The sequence below is a fragment of the Sprattus sprattus genome, assembly GCF_963457725.1.
Source record: "Sprattus sprattus genome assembly, chromosome: 4".
Classification (NCBI taxonomy): domain Eukaryota; kingdom Metazoa; phylum Chordata; class Actinopteri; order Clupeiformes; family Clupeidae; genus Sprattus; species Sprattus sprattus.
The window spans coordinates 28,835,134-28,847,633 of record NC_137923.1 but is presented as its reverse complement, the minus strand read 5'-3'; the positions used below and the strand labels follow the sequence as shown (position 1 = coordinate 28,847,633).

General features: G+C 43.7%; 1 protein-coding gene across 1 annotated transcript in view; it reads left to right on the top strand.

Moving 5' to 3' along the window:
• The window catches only part of LOC308364023 (protein unc-13 homolog A), a gene marked incomplete at both ends in the record, with an annotated part of 101,345 nt that overhangs the window by 25,649 nt on the left and 63,196 nt on the right, over window positions 1-12,500 (top strand). The gene's annotated exons all lie outside the window — the stretch shown is intronic.

Genomic DNA, 12,500 nt, shown 5'->3' with positions numbered 1-12,500 from the left:
TAGGCACTCAGTATATTTAAAACGTAACTATTGCTGCCACTGAATTGAAAGAGAAACGTATCCATATCTAGGGAGCTGCACGCGTTGCTAGGCAACGCCATTATTAACGGAGTCTTTTGCGCTTCATCCCTGACTTACCAAGGTTTAAAAGTCCTCAAAATGTTTTATCATAACGGTGTTACTCGTGTGTTATCAGCAAACTTTCTAGAACCAACAGAGGGGAGGCAAGCACTGCCTCTGCCTCAAGCCAACGGCTGAAAATAAAAGATTCTACAGCTAAGCTAGCCTACGTTATATGACAATGTCCAACATCGCCCATTCTGTTAAGCAATTAAATGCTAAGTTTAGTTATGGTTAACACGACAACGCAAACGTTTGCTGAGTAACACCGTTATGATAAAACATTTTGAGGAGTATACCTTGGTAAGTTAGGGATGAAGCGCCGTCGTTAGTTGAGCTGCTGCAGGCATCAAAAACATGACAATCTTGTAATTTAATACCATGTTGTGTGCTCAAGTGCTTATTCATAGTAGATGTACCTCCTCCCTTTGACGAAATACATGTTTTACAGACGTAACAAGTGACCATATTTGCATTTGTGTGAAATAAAGCCACACTTTAGATCGCTTCTGTCTAGTTGCCATTTCTGCTGCGGTCTGATTTTTTAAAGGAAGAGTTCGCGCATGCGCAAACGGCACAGAGGTCCGTTTACAGACCCGGTTTTGAATTTGGCTAACGATTCCAAAGATTCGGCTCATTAGGAACCGGTTCTAAACAAGAACCGGGTTTCGGTTCCCATCCCTAGTGGGGGAACATGAGGGTGGAGGAACGCTAGGGTGGGGGAACACGAGGGTGGAGGAACACGAAGGTGGAGGAACGCTAGGGTGGAGGAACATGAGGGTGGAGGAACGCTAGGGTGGAGGAACATGAGGGTGGAGGAACACGAGGGTGGGGGAACAAGAGGGTGGAGGAACACAAAGGTGGGGGAACATGAGGGTGGGGGAACATGAGGGTGGAGGAGAACAAGAGAGACATCAAGAGAAGAAGAACACCAACTAACGGAAAGAGAAAGAGAGAGAGAGATGGAGAGAGGGAGAGAGAGGGGGAGGGGAAAACAGACAGAAAAAAGGAGAAAAACAGAGAGAGAGAGAGAGAGAGAGAGAGGGAGGCTTTGAAAATAATGATTTAAAAACATTTATAATCAAATCAGTCCATGCCACTAGTTTAAAATGAGAAGATAAGGAACGAGGGGGAATGTGAGAATGAAGGAAAGGGAGGGAAAGAAAGAGAGAGAAACAGAGTGAAATTGAAAGAAAGGAAGAGAAACAGAGTGTTATTGAAAGAAATGGAGGGAAACAGAGGGAGATTGAGCAGCAGACCAGCATCACACAACATTAATCATGGCGTATTTGGTCGTCTCCATGGTGATGATACCCCATACACACACAAATACTCACAAACCATACCCCCATACACATATACATACACACACACACACACACACACACCCTACCCCTCATACACACACACACACATTCATGCAAATACACGCATGCACAACTGTACAATGGTTATACAGCCATTCACACACAGACAGTCAGACACACACACAGACAGTAACACACACTCACATACACACACTCTCACACACACAGACAGTCACACACAGACAGTCACACACACACACAGTCATACACACACACCCACACACAAACACACACACACACACACACACACACACACACACACACACACACACACACACACACACACACAAACACACACACACACACACACACACACACACACACACACACACAGTCATCATTCACACACACTCACACACATACAGACAGTCACACACACACAGTCATACACACACAACCACACACACACACAAAAAAAAAACCACACACACACACACACACACACCATACACACACACACATACGCACACATACAGAGACACACACTGTTGCAATAGACAGGTCATGTAAGTCCCTCTTTTAAGCATGCCTGAGGGTTATGTCCCATTAAATTTGCAGAACCATCTTGTTTCTGTGTTCTAAGTATAGACCTCCACGTGCCGCACAGCATGCTTAGAACTCTGAGAACATGTGAGGGGGAGGGACCTTAGTGTGTGTGGAGAGGGACATGAACTAAAGACACAAGATGGTTTGAGAGGGTTTTAAATTAATAGTTGATCAGTGTGTGGGAAGCTTTCAGTTCAAAGGAGTGGGGAACCGGGGTGATGGGGTCCTGGGGGGTGAAGTTGGAGGTTTGATAGATATTAACTGCATTGTGGTTTGTCTGAAATTCATAAGCAGGAGAAAAGCTTGTGAGTGAGACAGTGTAGGGTGAGTGAAAAATTGAGTGAGCCAGTGTAGGGTGAGTGAAACATTGAGTGAGACAGTGAGTGAGTGAGACAGTGTAGGGTGAGTGAAACAGTGAGTGAGACAGTGTAGGGTGAGTGAGACAGTGAGTGAGACAGTGAGTGAGTGAGTGAGACAGTGTAGGGTGAGTGAAACAGTGAGTGAGACAGTGTAGGGTGTGTGAGACAGTGAGTGAGACAGTGAGTGAGTGAGACAGTGTAGGGTGAGTGAGACAGTGAGTGAGACAGTCAGTGAGTGAGACAGTGTAGGGTGAGTGAAACAGTGAGTGAGACAGTGTAGGGTGTGTGAGACAGTGAGACAGTATAGGCTTCATTCTCCAACATAATGTCCGTGTGAAATAACGGTGTGAAGAGCCCCTTGTCTCCTCTGATATCATCTAATTGAATGTGTGTGAGGTTGCCTTTAGAGGAGTTTTAATCTTAAAGCGCTGCCATAATGCAGTGCTGGTACTACAAACACACACATGCATGCACACACACTCACACACACACAAACACATCATAGGTGTGATAATCAGGCTACTGAGTATTGTCCAGCTGTGTGGAACATGGAGAGCTGTCTGGATGCAGTGGTCTGGATGCAGTTCATGGGCTGAGTGAGGTGCAGTATGTCTTATGGAGATCAAACGCTTGTAAAGCCAGTGATGAATTATGAATGAATGAATGAGTCATGGATGGGGTGTGTAAGGACAGAATGGCCTGATGTCTGACGTCTGCTAGTGACGAAAGAGGTCAGCGCTACAGAAAGAGTTTACTGCACCATCAGTGTCTCTGAAATGGACAGCTTTGGGCTGGACTGCTGCTGACAGGCCTGACTGGATGACTCTTCATATGAAGGAGATGTAGGCCTTCAGCTTCAGTTGAAGTCGTGGTTCAGGAGGAGGATGGGAAGAATGTGTGTGTGTGTGTGTGTGTGTGTGTAGGCAACACAGAGTCTTAGCAGTGGAGGAAAGGATGTTTAATTCAGTGTTGAAAGAAGTGTGTGTGTTTTTTTAAAGAAGTTTGTGTGTTTTAAAATAAGTTAGTGTGTTTTAAAAGAAGTGTGTGTCTAAAAATAAGTGTGTGTGTTTTAAAAGAAGTGTGTGTGTTTAAAACGAAGTGTGTGTTTTAAAAGAAGTGTGTGTTTCAAAAGAAGTGTGTGTGTTTTGAAAAAAGTGTATGGGTTTTAAAAGAAGTGTGTGTTTAAAACGAAGTGTGTATTTCAAAAGAAGTGTGTGTGTTTTAAAAGAACTGTGTGTGTTTTGAAAAAAGTGTATGGGTTTTAAAAGAAGTGTGTGTTTTAAAAGAATTGTGTGTGTTTAAAAAGTAGTGTGTGTTTTGAAAGAAGTGTGTATGTTTGATGAGTTGATGTTTCCCTCTCTAATGCTGCTTTGTGTTGATATTCAGCCAGTGCGTCTGTGTGTGTGTGTGTGTGTGTGTGTGTGTGTGTGTGTGTGTGTGTGTGTGTGTGTGTGTGTGTGTGTGTGTGTGTGTGTGTGTGTTGTGAATGCCCAGCATTCAGAAGGATACAAGGAGGGTGTTTTTCATCAAAAAAGGTCAATTTATTAACTCAAACTTTACAAACTCAGGTAGTCAAACATAACTGAAAACAGGCCAACCCACCGACTTTCCCCCAGTGTTACTGGCATCTTTCCCCTCTCTCTATTCGCCAGTCCTGCTTGTCAGTGAATTTTTGACCCCTTGTCTGACTAGTTGCTGCTTACTGCCAAACTAGTCAGACAATTTGACCCTGTGTTTCCAATTAGGGGATGGCCCAACCTGCCTAGTCCCCAGGACACCTCCCTAGGGTCTTAGAGCCTGCCCTGTATGGGCCTGGTAATGGAATTCACAAACAATTAGCCCAAGTTGGACCCCAGCTTGGGGCAACACAGTGTTTGTGTGTGTGTGTGTGTGTGTGTTTGTGTGTGTGTGTGTGTGCGTGATTTCACCTTTGTGTGTTGACATGCATCCACCGATGCTCACAGCAGCTGTTGCATCATCACTTCCTGGAAAGCCTAGATGCTAAAGTGCTAAAACAACAGCAGAGCCAGACCCATAGCTGGACAACACTCATGAGTCTGATTGGTGTGGTGTGTGTGTGTGTGTGTGTGTGTGTGTGTGTGTGTGTGTGTGTGTGGTCAGTAAGTCTCAAGAGGCAGATAGTGTTGCCTCATCAGCACCTACACACACACAATGGTGCAATGTGGACACACACACAATGGTGCAATCACACACACACACACACACACACAAACCTAAACACACACACACACACACACACAGAGACACTTACACTTACACACACACACAAACACACACACACACACACACACACACACACACACACAGACACACTCAAACACACTTACACACACAATCACAGACACACACACACAAACACTACATAAAGCCCACATGCTGGTGTATTTAAGAGGTCATAAATATGTCAGCCGAGCTGCTTTCCACTGCCAATACTCTGTACACACACACCTACACACAGTCAAACACACACTCACACACACACACAGACACACACACACACACACACACTACATAAAGCTTTCTACTGCCATTACTCTGTACTTATCAGTAATGAGTTTATGGCGCAGTACTTACTGTTTGTTATGACACCGACTAAAGCGCTGACAGTAAGCTGCACTGAGATGGATGTAGACAGCTCATACACACACACACACACACACACACACACACACACTCCCGTCATAGAACGCACATACACTCATGTCATACACACACACACACACTCTCCTGTCATACACACACACACACACTCCCATCATACACACACACACACACACACCCCTCTTATGTCCTTAATTGGCTCTCATAGCCTTCATTCAGAGAGTCACTGTGATTGGTTTTGGTGAGTCAGACAGCGACTGTGATTGGTACTGGTGAATCAGAGAGCGACTGTGATTGGTGCTGGTGAATCAGAGAGCGACTGTGATTGGTGCTGGCGAATCAGAGAGCGACTGTGATTGGTTGATGAGGGAGGCAGTAGGCAGACCACTGCGGGTTTTCTGAGCTAATTTCAGGCTAGTGCTAATGCTAATGCTAGGCTTGATCTTTTTAAACACATGGCTGAAATATTATAGTATTATGCAATGCAAGTTATTATGCAAAGTATGCAAGTGCATTGAATGCATTGCTGTCCCCAGAAACCATGGTACATTAGATATAGACACAATCTAAATAAACCCGGCACACAGGGCTTAATGCAGGATATTCAGAGTTGGCCTGGAGCAGCAGACATCTTAGATGCGATGGCCTCTTCTCTCTCTCTCTCTCTCTCTCTCTCTCTCTCTCTCTCTCTCTCTCTCTCTCTCTCTATCTCTCTCTCTCTCAGAGCATGGCCTCTTCTCTCTCTCTCTCCTTCTCTGAGAGCATGGCCTCTTCTCTCTCTCTCTCTCTCTCTCTCTCAGAGCATGGCCTCTTCTCTCTCTCTCACTCCTTCTCTGAGAGCATGGCCTCTTCTCTCTCTCTCTCTCTCCTTCTCTGAGAGCATGGCCTCCTCTCTCTCGCTCTCCTTCTCTGTATTTCTCCACTCTGTCTGTAGATTTCTTAGGGGCAGGAATCACCACGGAGACGAGGCGATCATACTGTTGTGAAATGTGGGCCACGATACCACATTACCGCTTTTCTTTATATTTGACAATTCAATTCTGCGATACATAGTGACTTATTTCGCCCAAATATTGCAATTCATACACGGGGGGTCTCTGCTGCCATCTTGGCGAAATTAATTAGTACTTGACTCGCACATCCTTTCCATTTTCTACTGTGCCGCAAGAGAAGAACGAGATCTTCTTGTGGACTATAAAATAATATGTATCGGCCTTTTCCAAATTTCCAAAGTTCCAAACTAAAAGGCCGTGGGTGGCGTGGTTTCAGCTTTAAGATTTACGCACAAACACAGGTTTTCCAAAAAAGGTTGTTCAGGTTTATTCCAACGAAAGAGTTCACTGTTTTTCTTCAGTTCCAAGGTTTCCAACAAAGTTCCAACAAAGTTATCCAAAGCTTGCATGTGTTAAATGGTAAAATCTTTATAGCTCACCAAACCATGCCACGCCGCCTGACATTGATTCTAACACTAATTTAGAGTGGCGGGCGTTACCTAAATACCTGCACCTGCGCTTAGGTAGGCGTATCAAAAATCGCAAGTCTGAGTGCGCTTAACAAAAAACAGAAATGGCCATGACCAAGGCTTTGAACCGGTTCACGGAACGAAAACGAAAACCAGAAACTTTTGATGTTTTGCTAGGAACAGAAACGAAACCAGAAACTTAAAAAAAAATATATGTTCCGGATCAGAATCGTTTACCTAAAATAATGGTAACCGGTTAATAACGTTATTTTTTCGTTCTTTCACAAGATTCCTAAATGCAATATGATTGGTGATGTTCTCTTCCGGTCGTTTACTTAGATACTAGAGAACCGTGCCGCGCGCCGCCAGCTGGTAGCCTTATCGGATCAAATCTATGCACAAGCTGTAGCCACCAGTCTCTCAAACTCAATCTTAAGAAGAGGTAAATATTGTACCAAGTATCTCACACATGTTTGTTTTTAAATAGGAATTCTATAAGATAGGCTACGTATTTCCAATGCATTGTTGTAAAAATCTGCAGGGTCAAGTTAATGAAATTATAGCTAAGTTGGACAGTTAGCATTGGCAGTAGACTACCCTGCTATTGCCCAGCATAACCGACCCTAATTTGTTAAGTCTTTATTTAAAACGTAGGCTAATACGGTAGTTCTCATATTTGGAATTTTAACTTTTTTGTTCAGATGGGAAGACATTGCGAGAATCCTATGCGGCAACATTATTCATTTGACGCCGCTACTAACAAATCCAAATACAACATTGAGGGATGTATGTAGATACCATTGTAGTTTTGTAATATTTGTATTGTCTCTGTTGACAAAAATGCACTGATTGGGCCCTGACGAGGTTTTGTTTGCCCATTAAACATCATAGCATATATTTTCCTTGTCTTAACTCATGTATAATACTTACAAAATGTCAGAATTACAGTTGCCGCTTACATAATGTAGCCTATAGTGCTTTTTTAATGTTTAATGACAGGATAGAGACATATAAGATTATTTTAAAGTCCCAATGATCAGCCTACTTATTTGTATGTATCACAGCTGACACGGAACGCTATTAACCGGTTCAGGAACTTAATTTTTTTGTTCTAACCGGTTCAGGAACGTCAATTTTAGGGTTGGAACGAAAACCGGAAACGTTAAAATACTGTTTCTGATCGGAACGAACCAATTGGGAAAAAATTCTGGTTCAAAGCCCTGGCTATGACATTCCGGCCCCTAATTCTTGAACAATAAGCAATTACAAATCTATATACAATATACAAGTGAATGGCCATTACAAGTACAGTGATAAATGTAAGTTTACATATAACTCAATGCTATTTACATATGTACCTACAGTATTTACAATTCAGGTTTCAAACATTTTTTTTTTTTTTCTCTTTTTTTTTGTGGTTGTTTTTTGTGCAGTGGTATTAAAGTTCATACTCAAGTGCAAAAAATGGTTTTCAGTCCGTAAACAAAAAAATTCTTCTTCTTCTTCTTGAAAGGAAAAAAGGCTACGAGTGTATGCAATGGTCTGTGTGTATGTGTTCTGTGTGCTTATGGACTGTGTGAAGGTTCAGCAGAAAGGTTGTGACGCCTATTGCGACACAGACTAAATCAGTGAGTGAGCATCAGTAAATGTGTAGAGTCAGAGGTTCAAAAACATGACTCTGTTGGAGGCGAACATTCATTGTTGCCCCTTACATTACCCCCACCAGGAGGCAGATCTTGGTGATGGGTTTTTCCAACTCGTTGGTTTGTGTCTTGACACGGACCCGTCGAACGTACCCCTTGGAGTCTGCCATGGTGCCGGTGATGCGCCCAATGGGCCACGCACCTCTGGGTGCAGACTCTTCCACCACAAGCACGATGTCACCAACTGTGAAGTTTCTGTGAACTTTGTTCCACTTCTGCCGCCCTTGCAGTTAAGGGGGGTACTCGGTCGTCCACCTCTTCCAGAAGAGGTCAGCGTTGTATTGCACTTGCCTCCAGTGTCTCCGAGCGTACAGGTCATCCTTCTTGAATAAACGGTTTGCACTGACAAAGTTGGTCCCATTATCCGTCCGGATTTCTTTGACTTGGCCTCTGCGGCAGATGAACCTCCTGATGGCGTTTATACAGGAATCTGTATTGAGACAATGCGCCACCTCCAGGTGTACTGCGCGACAGGTTAGGCAAGTAAAAAGGGCTCCATATCTTTTAACTAGGCTTCTGCCTTTCTTTACTTCTATTGGCCCAAAATAATCTAGGCCCACATGTGCATTTTCTTTTATCTTTATCCTTAGCTTTTCTTTCAGTTTCATAATCCATGCCACAGCTCTCTTGAGCCTTGTCCAACTAGAGAAATGCAGCAGCAGCTTAGTGGTGGGACATACCTCTTCAGCCTGTGCTGCGAAGGAAAGGACCTCCTCTCTCACTTCTGGGTCAGCATCTAGATGCAGCGATGCTTCGTCCACGCTTGCAGGCCACTCACACTCGGCTTTTCCGATAAAGTCAGGACCAGTGATCCAGGTTGAGGACTTTAGGAAGGCTCCAACTTTCATGCCTCGCGAAGCTGCGTCTGCAGGGTTCATCTTAGAGCCAACATGTCTCCACTGACAGACATTAGACAGTGATCTTATCTCTTGCTGTTCGACAAAATCTTGATTACACTGCTTAATCAACATTTCTTCCAGTTTTCCTAATGAGATGCGATTCACCTGTACAGAAGCTGCAACACTGGCGTCGCCATCTTCTTGTCCAAGCAGGCCGTAATTTCCCACCCAAGACGAGTTTGTACAGCGCAAGGACCAGTACCTTCACTGTTGACTATTTTCCAGGGTTCCAGTGCTTTAGGTGCATTTGCACCAATCAGCAGTCCAATGCTTGCATTAATGGGCGTCAATTCCACTTCTTGTAAGTAAGGCCATCTTTTGAGGTCCTCTTCTTTGGGTATGTTGTCTTCCGTGACAGGGATTACCTTTTGAGTATACACATCTGGCAGTCTCAAGAATCTGTTGTCGTTTAAAGCAGCTACTTCCAAGCCAGAGATCTTATGACTACTCACATACTTCTCCTGCCCCATCGTTTTCAGTAGTATGTCCATTTTTTGTCCAGGTGCGTTCAGCTGGGTCATTAATGACTCAGTACAAAATGTTGCTGAGCTGCCTGGGTCCAAGAAAGCATATGTTTCAATTACTTTTGCGCTTTGGTTTAATCTGACTTTGACAGGTAGAACAGACAGCGTGCATACCTTAGAACCGGCCCCAGTATCGCTTTCAGAGTCCAAGGACACAAGTGCGTTGGAGACCGTTTGTGTTTCATGGTTAGCTGGGGTGCTCTGAGGGTTTGGTTCGATGTGCAGAACTGTTGGGTGGTTCTTACTGCAGGTGCGGCATGTCAGCCTTTCTTGACAGTTCTTGCTTAAGTGGCCTGGCGTTAAGCATCCAAAGCACACACCTTTGTTCCGTAAAAACTGAATTTTCTCTTTGTTTGGTTTCTTTTTGAATGTTGTGCACTTGTCCAGTACGTGGCTCTCATTGCAAAACAAGCACTGAACTTCACCTGCATTTCCAGCGTTGGGCATGTCACTCTGATGTGGCACCTGAGCAGCAGAGGTGGCGAAGCTGCCGAAGCCGCTGCCTTTGGCTTTTCCAGTTGACCCGGGTGTTGGTGGTGTTGTGACCTTTGCTTTTGAGTTTTGACTTTCGCAGAAGACGGGATCCATTGCAGTTTTCACATTCTTTTCCAGGAAGTCAAGTAAGTCTTTGAATTTCACTCTTAGTTTTTTATCCTCTCTGACGCTGTAAACTTTCATCCTCCAGGCCTCACGCAGCCTGAACGGCAGCTTGGAGACGAACACCTTCATGTGTGAGGAGTTTTCCATTTCATCCAGATATCCGGCATCCTCCATTGTGTTGTAACTAGTTCTTAGGAAGAATGTGTATGATCTTAATGCTACACCTATACTGTCATCTGCTTTCAGGACTGGCCAATCCAATGCCTTGTTCACAAATGCAGCTGTAATTTTTACTCTGCTTCCAAAGTTCCACTCCAATAGTTTTTTTAGCCTCTCCAAATGCTGTTTGTGGGCTCATATGCATGCAGCTCTGCACCAGTTTTCTTGGTTGCCCAGATGTGAATTGTTCTAAATAATAAACCTTGTCTTGCATATCATCTGTCTTGCTCTCAATGCCTTGTTCAAATGCTTTGATAAAAGATCTGAATTGCAGGGGGTCACCATCAAAAACGGGTATTTGAATGGGTGGTAAAAGCGACTGTCTCTGCTGCTTAATCAGCATAGCAGTAATCTCATTTTGCTTGCGCATTGCTTCAGCCAGATCGGGTTGGTCATCATTACTGCCCGCACTTTGCTGTAGATGACGGGTTTTTGCTTTGGTTTTTGCGTGTATGGGGGGAGCAACTGACGTAGTAGGTCCAACAGTAGTCAAGGGTACAGGAGCGGGTGACAATTTTGTCTGTTTCTTAGCTGGTCCAGGCAGTATGAATTGTGTGGATGTGGAGGCTCTAGAGAACGCTAGACTTTTCAACTTTTCTGTTTCTTCTTGTTCTTTAAACACCTGTGATTTCGCCTTTGCAATGGCCAAATTAGTTTGAACAGACAGCATTTCTCTTTTGGCTTTCAACTGCGCCTCTTCAAGTTCAAGCGCGTGTTTTTCTTGTAACGCGTCAGCCTGCGCTTGCAGAGTTACGCGCTCCAGCTCGGCCTGAATTTCCATCTCGGAAGGGGTTTTACTTTTTCTACTGGCAGAGGATGAACTAGCTATCGTGGGGCTCTACGTCATCACCTTTGCGAGATGCAGCATGAGAGACATTTTCCACAGCGACTTCCTTATTAGCGGCATCCTGCGAGGCGTCTTGTTTTAGCCACGCTTCTGTGTCATCAATAAATTCTCTGCAGCTTATCAATTTGGGTTCATACCAGTCAGTGTGGTCAGATTCTCTCTCATCCTCGTTCAATACACTTTGCACAGCACCTTGTACGTCCATAAACTCCGCCAGAAAACGATTGTAAACTTCCATGTGTTCTTCAATGACAGTGATATTCTCTCCATTATCGATCAATGTGTGAATTTCGTTCCGCTTTCTTGTGAGAGCGCCGAGTTTTCCACTTCGCGTCTTAATTAAACTTACAAGTTCCCTTTCCTTTCCTAGATCCTCCGCCTGCTCCTCCTGCATCATGTTCCAACTAAAACTTTGTTTCCACAAAAATCCAAAGAATGTTTTCAAAAAAAGTCTTTACTTTGTCTTCTTTTAAGTCTTTAAATTACGGTTCAAAAGAGTCCACCAACTAAAACAGTCATCATAAGCACTGATCCTCACGACTTTCGGCGTCTTCTCTATTCGACTTCAAAACTCCAATAATCCAACAGAAAAGTTCCAATTGATAATCCACTTCAATTCGATGTCTTCCAAGTTCAATGTCCAAACGAAAAAGATTTTACTTAATGTATCGGCCTTTTCCAAATTTCCAAAGTTCCAAACTAAAAGGCCGTTGGTGGCGTGGTTTCAGCTTTAAGATTTACGCACAAACACAGGTTTTCCAAAAAAGGTTGTTCAGGTTTATTCCAACGAAAGAGTTCACTGTTTTTCTTCAGTTCCAAGGTTTCCAACAAAGTTCCAACAAAGTTATCCGAAGCTTGCATGTGTTAAATGGTAAAATCTTTATATCTCACCAAACCATGCCACACCTAAATACCTGCACCTGCGCTTAGGTAGGCGTATCCAAAATCGCAAGTCTGAGTGCGCTTAACAAAAAACAGAAATGGCCATGACATAATATATATATAATATATAGCACATATAGAATCATACTAGTAAATTAATGAATATGAATACTTGCCGCTGCTGTATTAGTATAATACTGGAATAGTGTGATACTACACTGCATGGGTTTCTGTCTCTTACCTCTTATATCTCTTTCACCCCTCTCTCTATTCATCTCTCCATACCTCCCTCCCTCTCTCCATCCCTCCCTCCCTCCCTCCCACTCTCTTGTCTTATTCTTTCTATTGGT